The sequence below is a fragment of the Vipera ursinii genome (genome assembly GCF_947247035.1).
Source record: "Vipera ursinii genome assembly, chromosome: 13".
Lineage (NCBI taxonomy): Eukaryota > Metazoa > Chordata > Lepidosauria > Squamata > Viperidae > Vipera > Vipera ursinii.
In genome coordinates, this window is record NC_139526.1 from 11,117,120 (window position 1) to 11,129,351 (window position 12,232).

General features: G+C 45.6%; 1 protein-coding gene across 6 annotated transcripts in view; it reads left to right on the plus strand.

Annotated features, from left to right (window-relative positions):
• Positions 1 to 1,266: 1,266 nt before the first annotated feature.
• The window catches only part of CAPN15 (calpain 15), a 108,171-nt gene continuing 97,205 nt past the window's right edge, over positions 1,267 to 12,232 (plus strand). For all 6 annotated transcript variants that reach the window (XM_083372749.1, XM_083372752.1, XM_083372753.1 and 3 more), the window contains exon 1: positions 1,267 to 1,643. The gene's annotated coding sequence lies outside the window, so the exon portion shown is untranslated. The remainder of the gene's footprint in view (positions 1,644 to 12,232) is intronic.

Consider the following 12,232-nt stretch of genomic DNA (forward strand, 5'->3'; position numbering starts at 1 on the left):
CAACATCAGTGCTAGAAGACAGTGAGGATTGTGAGGAAGAGGAGGAGGATACGGGTTTGAGAGATCCTTGGTGCTCTCCGAGCTTGCACTTTCTTGCAGATGCTGCATTACCCTAACTAGGTAACAACATCAGTGCTAGAAGACAGTGAGGATTGTGAGGAAGAGGAGGAGGATACGGGTTTGAGAGATCCTTGGTGCTCTCTGAGCTTGCATTTTCTTGCAGACGCTGCATTACCCTAACTAGGTAACAACATCAGTGCTAGAAGAGAGCGAGGTTTGCAAGGAAGAGGAGGAGGAGGAGGAGGAAACGGGTTTGAGGGATCCTTGGTGCTCTCTGAGCTTGCATTTTCTTGCAGACATTTCATAACCCTAACTAGGTAACAACATCAGTGCTAGAAGAGAGTGAGGATTGCGAGGAGGAGGAGGAGGAGGAGGAAACGGGTTTGAGGGATCCTTGGTGCTCTCTGAGCTTGCACTTTCTTGCAGACGTTGCATTACCCTAACTAGGTAACGACATCAGTGCTAGAAGAGAGCGAGGTTTGCGAGGAAGAGGAGGAGGAAGTGGACTGTGGCATCCTTGGGGCTCTCTGAGCGTGCTCGTTTTCTTGCAGACGTTGCATTACCCAAACTCGGTACCATCATCAGTGCAACGGGTTGAATCTTCCTTTTCTGGGAGGGGGAGGGAGGGGGGGTATTTGCGCCCCCCCTCGTCCTATTCTCCTCTCGCTTTGGGGGCTGCTCTTCGCCGAGATTTGGGGCGGGGGGGGCGCTTACTGCCTCTCGATCGCCGCTGCTAAAAGACCGCAGAAGCGCCCGGGCTGCCGCCCCGCCCCCCCGCCGAGACTCAGGTGAGTCGCCGCACAGCTGCTCGGCTTGGGGAGGCGCGCGAAGGACCCTGGGAGTTGTAGTCTCCCTCCGCTCCCTCCTCCTCCTCCTCCTCCTCCTCCTCCCTTCTCGGAAGCAGAGACCGCCACCGTGTATCCTCTCTCCTCCGCCCCGGACCCGTCCTCTTCCTCCGCTTTGGCCCCTCGCCCCGTCCCCCAAGCGGTGGAGACGCCCACCCCTCTCCTCCTCCTCCTCCTCCTCCGCGGACCACAATTCCCGCCGAGCTCCTCCGGCCCGAGAGCGCCACATCCGCCCTGCTCTCTCCTCCTCCTCCCACCACCGCCTCGCTAGGCCCTCTGGGGCTTGTAGTCTCACCTCGCCATTCACGAAAGCGCGGGCGCAGTTTCCGCAGGGCGGGCGGGCGGGTTTGCGGGGGGCGCCGCTACGTTACGCAAAGGGCGTAGCGGGCCGGCTTTCTGGACTCTCCGGAGGAAGGCGGCGGGCGGGAAGGAGGGAGGGAAAGAAGGAAGGAAGGAGGGAGGGAGGGAGGGGGAGGGGTGGAGGGGGAGGTTAAAAGAGAAGCAGAAGAAGAAAAAGAAGAAGAAGAAAAAGAAGCAGAAGAAGAAGAAGCAGCGAGAGCCAGCCGAGCCGGAGCACCACGGGCTGCCCAGGGGGGGAGGCGGCCGGGCTGGGCGGAGGGAGGGAGGGAGGCTGGCGGGTCCAAGTTACCCAGCCGTCCGGCCCGGGAGAAAGAGACCGAGAGAGGACGGGAGACGCGCCGCCAACGGCCGCCACCGCCGCCGCGTCCCTCAGCAACGGTCAGTGGAGCGCGCGACCCTCGGGAGGGGGGAGGGGGAGGCAGCAGGGAGAGAGGGCCAATGAGAGAGCGCGCGAGGCAGCCGGGGGGGAGGAGATAGAACGTTGGTGGGGGGCGGGGGGGGGCGCCAGAGGGGAGCGCTCGTGCCTTCCTGGCCGGGGTGGGGGGGCTGTGAGTGCAGGAGGAGGAGGAAGGGGAGGGGGCTCCTCCTCTGGGATAACCGGAGGGGGGGGCGTTTGTGAAGGTCTGGAGGACACTGCCCCCCCTCCTCCCCTCCCCCTCCTGCAGCTCCCCAGGAGGCGCCTGGCCCACCCGGCGCCCCTTCCTCAACTTGGGTTGGACTGCAACTCCCATCACTCAAAGCCACCCACCCACCCCGTCATTGGCGAGGGGCGTCATGGTGTGGGTGTGTGTGGGGGGGGGGGACAAATGCCTTGCCCCAGAAGGCAGAGTGGGGAGAATGCTGGGTAGGGGGATCAGTTTGGGGTAAAAGAGAGGGGGGGGCTGGGCCAGGGAGCTCTTGTAGGGGAGCTGCGAGGGGTTTCTTGGGGGTGCCTCGGTGGGCCACCCAGCGTGGTGTCCTCCAGCGGTAGGAGGTTGGACTACGGCGCCCAGAGTCCCCAGCCAGCAGGATCCAAAATGCAGGGTTGGGGGTCAATGGTGAGTGCCTGGGACGGAGGGGAAGGGTGGCGCTGCGCAGGGGGTGGGGTAGGGAGAACAGGGGTGCTAGGAAATCTTGGGGTGTCTTAGAACTGGTCCCTTTCTCTTGGTGCAATCTACTTCCTGGATTGATGCTGGGATGAATGGAAAGGTGATCCCTGTAGAAGCTGCTTTGCATGCTGGAGAAAAGGTGGCATATATAATGTTTGAATGGACTATATCTATTTATTTATATGTATATGTATATCTGTATATACATATATATATGTGTATATACATATATATACATGCACACACACACACACACACACACATATATACACACACACACACATACACACACACACACACACACACACACACACACATATATATATATATATATATATATATATATATATATATATATATATATATATATGGTATATATATATACACACACACACACACATACATACATACATACATATATATATAAATGAATAAGTGATTGTTCCCCCTTGCTGAAGCTGCTTAAATGTCTTGGCTCTTTCTTTCTAACTCAGTATTTCCCAACCTTGACAATCTGAAAATGTGTGGACTTTTAATTCCCAGAATTTGCCAGTCAGCATGAGTGGATTTCAACTCCCAACATTCCCCAGCCAGCATGGGTGGACTCTTTAACTCCCAGAATTCCAGCATGCTGACTGGGGAATTCTGGGAATTAAAAGTCCACCCATCTTCAAGCAGCCAGGGTTGAGAAATACTGCTCCAACCCATGCTTGCTGCTCTATTCTTCTCTCTCCGGTGAAGAAACAAAACGTACGTATGGGGGTCCTGCTTGCTAATGCTGCCTCCTCCTCCATGTAGCATCTGAATGTTCATATTTTGCCTCTCCAGTGATAAAAAAAACTTAAACCCTGAAATTTGTGGTAGCTTATAAATGAGAAATGAAACGGTCATAAAACTGTTAAAACAAGATGAACTATAAAACATAATATACAAACAGCAGTTAAAATGTCAACAAAAAAGAAGAACCGTATTTGCACGGAAAACTAAAAAGCATAACACTGGTGGCAGTTTAGGAAGAAAAGTCCAGTGAATTTAAACAGTTTTAAGCACCTATTTTTTTAAATGGATGTAGAGGGAGTTAGAAAACCTTACCGTGGGTAAAAATTGCCATCATGTAGGTATCATTATTTTGGAAGGATGCAGTTTCAGAATTATTCTTTTTAATAGGAGAAAGCAAGCCATGACTACTAGGCTATGGAATTGTGGAAGGTTACTCAGCTGGGGGAAGAATGAGTTGTAATCTTACGGGGGGCTTGGTCTAGTAGTTCTTGAACCTGTTCCTTTACACAACCTTACACAACCTTGTCCCCATTAGCTTTCTGCCTCCCCTGCCGTCCTGCAGGAGGTCACGATAATGGGCCTGGAGACTAAATTGTATGATGAATGGTTGAGGGAATTAGCCTGAAAAACAAAAGGTTTGGCGGGTGGTGGTGGAGGTGGGGACATGCTAACTGTCTTCCAGTACTTGAAGGACTGTCACAGAGGGGGATTGTTTTAATTTCCAAAGGAAGGCAGGACAAGAAGTAATGGGTGAAAGCTTGTTAAAGAGAAAGCCAACCTAGAATATGGAGAAAATTCCTGAACAATTAATCAGTGGAACAATTAATCCTGAAGTTGTGGGTGCTCCATAACTGGAGGTTCTCAAAAATAGATCAGACAACCGTTTGACTGGTATAAGACTCCTGCCTTGAGCAAGGGATTGGACTAGATGATCTCCAAGGTCCCTTTCCAGCCCTGTGATTCCATATTCTATGAACTGAGTGCCCCATGTGAATTTGGGCTATGCTGCGTTTGTCATATGCTTTTTGGGGTACACCCTGCAAGCTATGCTTCTCTGCCTTTCTAGTCGTCTGTGGAAATTGAAGTGTATTAAATTGTGATTATCAGTCCTAGTTTGCAGACTATGGATAGGTTGGTTTGGTATTGTGAGAAATGCATGCAGGACATCAGGTTAGATTGGAGTTAGCAGTCTCTTGGAGAACTCCCTTTATTGTGACTGTCCAAAGAGCAGCTGCCGGCTAATTGGACAAGACAGGATAGATTTCCAAACAAAATTGTGGATGTGTTCACGTAAATAGAAATGAGTGGCATTTCTTCCTGTTGATTTTATTTAAGCTGACATTCCTGTGTATATTTTTCGGGATTAGGTGATGAGTTGCTAAAGAGCCAGAGAGGGGAAGGCATTCTTTTCAGAATTAAATTTTTGTATATCACTAATAGTTGCATTTTTACGTGCTTTCGAACTGCTAGGTTGGCAGAAGCTGGGACGAGTAACAGGCGCTCACTCTGCTTACTCGGGATTTGACCCGCCAAACTGGCGATCTTCTGATCGACAAGCTCAGCGTCCTAACCCACTGAGCCACCGCCTCCCTTTTTAATTTAGGAGCCACACTCAGACTTGCACACCCATCACTGCTTTGGTGCTTCCTTGCACTACTAGTCTTTAATGAATACTATTAACTATGCCACTGCAAAGCTAAACCTCGTCCCTTCATTCCCAAACAGGAATGACCTGGGCATAAATCCGGTTTTGAGACAGGGAAAAGTTGCACATATCTGGATTTCAAGACAAGACATGGGCATTAAATTATCGTGGTGTTCACCTGCCACAAGGCTCTGGCAGAACAAGGGAAATTGCATTCCCTACTTGAGTTTTTCTGCTGAATTCTTTTAATTTTATGGGAAATAATTTGGAATCTGCACTTAATGAAGATGCCTCTGTTCTGTTGTTGTTAGGGTAGTGGAATTGCACTGAAGCTTTAGTCTTATCTACACAATAGTGTGCTGATTTATAATAGCCTGTAACTCACAAGCTATCAATACGAATAGTAGACTTCTAGCAGCTTTGCCGATAAGTATTTATAATTACAGATGCTCTCACTTTGTTTTCCTACAGAATGTCATCAGATGTCTGAAAATTGGGCACTGCAAAAGATTTGTCAAGAGTTTTATGGTTATTTTATAGCAAGCTTCCAACCAGTAGGAAAAAAAAAGACCTGTTCAAATTTCACAGTAATACACATCACCAGTGAACAAAAACTGTTCTCTGCTGGCTGTTGAAATACTGCGTGCTATTTTCAGATATTTTTCTTGGTTTTGCAGTAGTGGCAAGTTACACTGTATTGCTTTTACCAAAACAAAACAAAACAAAACAATGGTTTGTTGGTTCTATAGGGTGACTCCTCCTCTAAATTTCAGCTTTGGTGAATAGAGAAATTTGCTTTTAACTGATACATGGTGATACTTTAGTTGATTTTTGTAAAGATATTATTACAATGTGGCTGGTTTTGGATCTATGAAAGTTGAAGTTTTTGCAGAGGGAAGCTTATAACTTTCGAACTGTAGCTATGCCAATTCTGCTGCCCAACTAGGAGGGGCTACTTAAAACCGATCAAGGGGAATTCCCCTTCCCTTTTTCTGGTCGCTAAATTTGTCATGCAAGACAGCCTCCCTCTTTTGAAGGAGGCAGTATATGTATTTCTGAGATCTAGGCCAGTATTGAGCTATGTGACGGCTTTCTTTTAAGTGGTATCTGAAACCTAGATATGATTGACCCACTTGAGAAAAAGCTATAAAGTTGGTCCTTCGTTATAAAAATTGCGATTCTGTAATCTTTGCGTTTGTGGTGGCTCAGTGGGTTAGGACGCTGAGCTTTTCGATCAGAAGGTCGGCAGTTTGGCAGGTCGAATCCCGAGTGCCGCGTAACAGAGTGAGCACCTGTTACTCGTCCCAGCTTCTGCCAACCTAGCAGTTCGAAAGCACGTAAAAAATGCAAGTAGAAAAATAGGGACCGTGACGGTGGGAAGGTAACAGCGTTCTGTGCGCCTTTGGCGTCTAGTCATGCCGGCCACATGACCACGGAGGCGTCCCCGGACAAGCACCGGCTCCTCGGCTTTGAAACGGAGATGAGCACCGGCCCCTAGAGTTGGAAACGACTAGCATGCATGTACAGGGGAACCTTTACCTTTACCTTTAATCTTTGCATTTAGCTTGAGCAAGTGAAGGTGTTTCAGCGCTGAGAGCTGTTACAGAATAGTCTCAACTAAATCAAAGATAAATATTTTAGGGTGGAATATTAGTGACTCACAGGTTGACTTTGCGTGTTAGAAAAGTAGCTCATTCATTCCCCAAAGGTCTTTGAGCCAGGATGATAGAGACGTCGGCTAGCTAACAGAAGGAGCTTGTCTTCTCGTTCGTGGTCACCCATCGGGGCTCCTGAGTTGCTATTGGCGAATGGAGGTTCCTTCATTGAGCCAAACTCACACAATACGACAGTTGTGCAGGCCAGAAGGCATCAAACATAAACGGTTGTGAACTTGCCCTTTACACTGTAAAGAAAGGACTGGTTAGAAATATGAATATTTGGGGTTTTTTTAGCATTAGATAATTCCATGCTATGTAGCATATTGGGCAGCAACATTTCTCCCAAAATTTTCGGGTTTGGGTGAGTCCTTCAGCGTCTTCCCATGTGACCTGTGCACAAGCCCCTGGGGGGATTGCAGTGTCACAGGGGGTCCAACAAAGACTTGAAGAAATGTTACGATTTAAATCTTGAGTTTATTTTATTTATTTATTTTATTTTATTACATTTATATACCGCCCTTTCCTGAAGGACTCAGGGCGGTTTACAGGGTAATTAAAAACCAAGATACAAAAGTTAAAAACAAATTTTTTTAAAAAAAATATTTGTCCCTGCATAAATAAAACCCCAGTTAAAATAAGATTAATCCTCAGCCTGGGCCAGAGAGCTCGAAGAGCCAGGTCTTCAGGCCCCGGCGGAATGAACGGAGGTCATTAAAGATTTCGTGGCCACGAAAGGTATTTAAAGGGGGTCCATGGTGAAGAAAAGGTTGAGGACCCCTGGTTTAGAGTCTTTCCCTCTTCGCCATGTATTTTTGAGGTTATCCTCTTGGTTCTGTGGCATTGGGGCAGCCCATCTCATTGCCACCTTGTTCTCCACGCGACGAATAAGACCAGAATAATACACGGCGTTAATCTTGGGTTAAACCTGTTTCTCTTGTCCTAAATCGAAAGAAGCTAGACAGCTCCTGTGTGTGTCAGTGCATTGTTCATACTGTACAAGTCAGTAACCGTACAGTATTGGGAGTGGGGCAAGAAGAGATCCTGAATCTGATAGATCACATTGAAATGCTGCAGGAGGCTGTTCTTGGCCCACTACTTAAATCTCTGGGGAATTTCAAATCTGACCTTTGAGCGTGGTTGGCTTTTCCAGTATATTACGGTGTAAGGCTTGTCGAGTATGAAATGGTTATATCTTTTTTTTTAAAGGACTAAAGTTAGTGGGTTTTATTTTGGCTTTCTGTGTGGGTTGTTGTTTTTTAATTCCTCTGCCCTTTGTCTTTAGTCAAAGATGTAGCTCATTTCTCCACGCTTTGGGGCCAATGGTTTGATGGCAGGCACAGGCTGTGCAGGTTGGGTAATACAGGTATAAATTCTCAGAAGCGATTCACTGTCCCTTTATTGTTCTTGTCCTCCAGGTCTTTGTGTATCGGTATCCAAATATAGAAGCTGCAGATCTGAAACTGGCAAGAAAATATTTTATATCCTCATGAGAAATAACTACTAGCTTAAGACTAATATCTGAGTCAGTCAACTACGCGCACTAACTTAGGAGAACGCCCAGTTGAACAATGAAAAGAGTTTTCATCCCGCACTTCCTTGTTTGAAAGCGGAGTCCTTGCCCAGAGCAAATAAGTGAGGCTTTACATGGACATGCTTTCAAAAATGCTTTATAAAAACAGCTTTAGTTGCTCCAGTTGGCTTCCTCTTCCCTTTATTTATTTTGGATAATAGGCATCCATGTCATTTGTGTAAATCCGGAGAAGCCTTGCTGTCAAAGATCATTTCCATGCAACGTGATACATTAAATTGGGTTTTGATATGACTTATAAAGTCTACATTCGCCATAGTGTATATTTTCTATTCTGAAGTAGTTCCTCTGTTAACCAAATCCTTACATAGAAAAGACTTGGGTTGCATGGAAATGCTTCAACGTGGCTGGACCTTGGTTTGGGTTCATCCAACATGCTAGCCAGAATCGGGTAGGTTTCTGGGCTGCTACTGGGTGAATCTACACCCTGATTTTTTTTTCTTTTAGTCTTTTGTGTCACATGCAGACATGATCTTTCCCTTTAATTGCTATTTATATTGTTTGTACATTCAGTTACTCGTTTTAAGAATCAGATTTCCTCCAGGTAATGTTATAGAAACAGTAAAATATTTCTGGGAGCCAACCAGACCGGCTTGTGGCGCAGTTTGGTAATAGTGGCCTACTTGCCTGTTCTTACATAATTCTGCTAATGAAAATCCAAGCCTCTTCGGTATTACGCTGATGTCTGCAGCTTAGTTTAGAGGCTATGTGGGTTAGAGAGAACCTATTTGATGGCTATAGCCTGGCAGTAAAGCTGGTTATTTCACCCACAGCAGTTGTACATGGTTCTATCCCTCATTTAATTTTGACGCCCGGTTTTAAGAAGCAGAAGGCTTCATTTCTCTGTCTTCCAGTTCACCGGAGATTTGGCTAAAGGAAATGAGTAAAAATGTACAAAGGCTGGGTCAGGGGAAAAAAAAATAGAGCGCCCAGTCCTTCTAATTATTGTATTACAAAATGCAAGGTGAGCAGAGGAAGGGGGAAATGGATCCAGATTGTCAGAGGGATTCAGTCCCCCACTTCTGTGTTTGATGTAAGACTGCTGCTCTTAAACACACACACACACACACACACACACACACACACACACACACCATGCTTTGACAGCAAAGATAAGGCATGTATATTGATGTAATTAGAAGGACAGGCAAGTTGATGTCTAGCTTAGGGGCAACATTAGTTTTAAATCCGGTGACCGTACCAAGTGGGATTGAGAAGCTGCTTTAATTTGATAGAGAAAAGAACGCTGCAGCCTTCACAGGTTTGGGAGGTTTTAGATTTTACTGGCTCGTAGCAATCCTTCCAATGATCCCCCCCCCATTACTATATCTGTTCAGCACGCGCCAGTTAGCACCGGTAGCTGACTTGATACTGAGTTATGAGGTTATTCTATTTCTGCCAGGGTAGGGTGTACATGGGAGGCAGGGGTGGATATTCATGGTTGAGTTTTGAAATGAGAAACCTAATAAATGGTGCTTTCAAATTAGTTTGCTCAAATTTCTTCCCAAGTGCCTCTGAAGCATTTCATGGAAATAGAGTAGTTTGGTTTTGCGGCCGCTAAAGCTAACAGTTGAATGTATAAATAAACCCATCATTCATCACTGGATTCACACCGCATCCCATGCCAGAACCACGCAAATGCAATGTAGGTTTGTGTCATGTGGGAATTCAGCAAAGATTGCTTCTTCTAGCCCAAGGCACTGTTTACTTTTATGAGAGAGAGAGAGAGAGAGAGAGAGAGAGAGAGAGAGACAGACAGACAGACAGACAGACAGACAGACAGAAAGAGACAGAGATAGATAGATAGATAGATAGATAGATAGATAGATAGATAGATAGATAGATAGATGATAGATAGATAGATAGATGATAGATAGATAGATAGATAGATAGATGATAGATAGATAGATAGATAGATAGATAGATAGATAGATAGATAGATAGACAGAGAGAGAGAGAGAAAGATAATTAGATAGAGATAGAGAGATACAGACAGAGATACAAACAGATAGATAGAGAGATTGATAAAGATAGAGAGATACAAACAAATACAGAGAGACAGACAGACAGAGACAGACAGACAGATAGAGAGATAGAGATAGATATAGATAATGAGATAGAGAGAGATACAGACAGAGATATACAAACATACAGAGATAGATAGATACAGAGACAGACAGACAGACAGACAGAGAGATTGATAGAGAGATACAGAGAGAGAGAGAGATAATATGCAGGTAGTCCTCAACTTACAATAGTTCATTTAGTGAGCGTTCAAAGTTACAATGGCACTGAAAGAAGTGGCCTCTGACTGCTTCTCATAGTTATGACCATTGCAGCATCCTCACAGTCAGGTGATCAAAATTCAGACGCTTGGCAACTGAGTCACATTTATGACAGCTACATAAATGTCCCGAGGTCATGTGATCTCCTTTTCCGACCTTCTGACAAGCAAAGTCAATGGGGGAAACCAGATTCACTTAGCAACCTTGTTACTAATGCAGCAGTTGCAGTGATTCGCTTAACAACTGTGCCAGAAAAGTCATTAAAAATGGGGCAAAACTCACAAAACAGTTGTCTCACTTAGCAACAGAAATTTGGGGCTCAGTTGTGGCCCTAAGCTGAGGACAACCTGTACAGTACACCAGCTTCTTTTGGACAGCACATTTCCTACGAATGCTCCTGTGCCCCCAAAGCAGCAGCCTTCTAGTTAAGCTAAAATCCATTCCAACTGAACTCTGGATTTTCCACGGAAGCCCGCCATTCCAGTTGAATAAGTTATCTTTTTAGGTTATCTTTCCCCAAGAGAGACTAAACTTTACTTTTCTCTTCTCTGTTGAAAAAAAACAAACAAGCCACCCACCCATAAAACCAGGTTTTCACAGGAAAAGAGCCTTGGTGGAGCAGTGGGCTAATGCCTCCTTAAGTAACACCAGCTGCCTGCAATTAGTGCAGGTTCGAGTCCCACCAGGCTCAAGGTTGACTCAGCCTTCCATCCTTCCGAGGTAGGTACAATGAGGACCCAGATTGTTGGGGGCAATAAGCTGACTTTGTAATAATGCCGCTTGGGGGTGTGTGTGAAAGCCCTAATAAGCAGGCATATACATAGAATGAAGGCTACTGCTAAGCTTGTTCAGCCGCCCTGAGTCTTCAGAGAAGGGCGGGATATAAATGGAATTAAAAAAAAAAAAGTAAATCTTTAGAAAATACTCCCAAGTGACATAACTGGCTAATCTCTGCAACAGGTTGCAACAGCTAAGTATTCATTTCAGTTGAGCATTGGAAAGCCCTCCATATCTTCCCATCCTTTTTTTCCCCAAAGCAATAAGGGGGTAACTTAAGCTGACGCGTTCTAACTTTGGGCTCTTGTTTAAGGCCCCTTTCTCGCTAGCGCGTGCATAAATACCACTTGCAAAAGGAAGGGCAGTGCTGCTCAAATAGATAGCAGAGTTAGACATTTAAGAGAGGTTGGGCTGCTGAGTCATAAGTAGAGAAAAATGGGCTGTTTGTTGTAAAGATGAGAGAGAGAGGTGTTTCTGCAAAAGGGATGTTGTTCCTTGCAAGCTGGAAATAATTACTCCTGGCTGGAGGCTAGCAAGTTCTACTTTGGTGGTGGGTGGATTCATTATAGCTGCATGTGACTCTTTAAAATTTTTACTGCTTCCCTCTGAGTAGCGCTTTCAGCCAATTTAGGAAGAGTGCAGGGTGTTGCAATGGTTATTATGCACCATATCAGAACAGCAAGTTGATGCCGAAGCGTGCAGAATTTAACAACAGATGCTTCTATCAAGGCCCACTTTTTAATTTCCGTCTTCAGCGCCTTGGAAATGAATTAAAGCCTATTGGAACCGTTATAGGAGATGCAATGTTTTGAAGTACAGGTAGTTCTCGACTTACAACAGTTCGTTTAGGCACTGTTCAAAGGCACAACAGCATTGAAAATATCTGACTGACGGCCGTTTTTCACAGCCACAACCATTGCAGCATCCCCATGATCATCTGATCAAAATTTCAGATGCTTGGCAACTGCTTCATACTTATGACCGTTGCTGTGTCCCAAGGTCTGACGAGCAAAGTTAGTGGGGAAGCCAGAATCACTTAACAACGGGTTACTAACTTATCAACTGCAGTGATTCCCTTAAATCACCGCGGCCAGGAAGGTCGTCAAACTCACTTAACAGATGTTTCACTTAACCACATAAATGTTG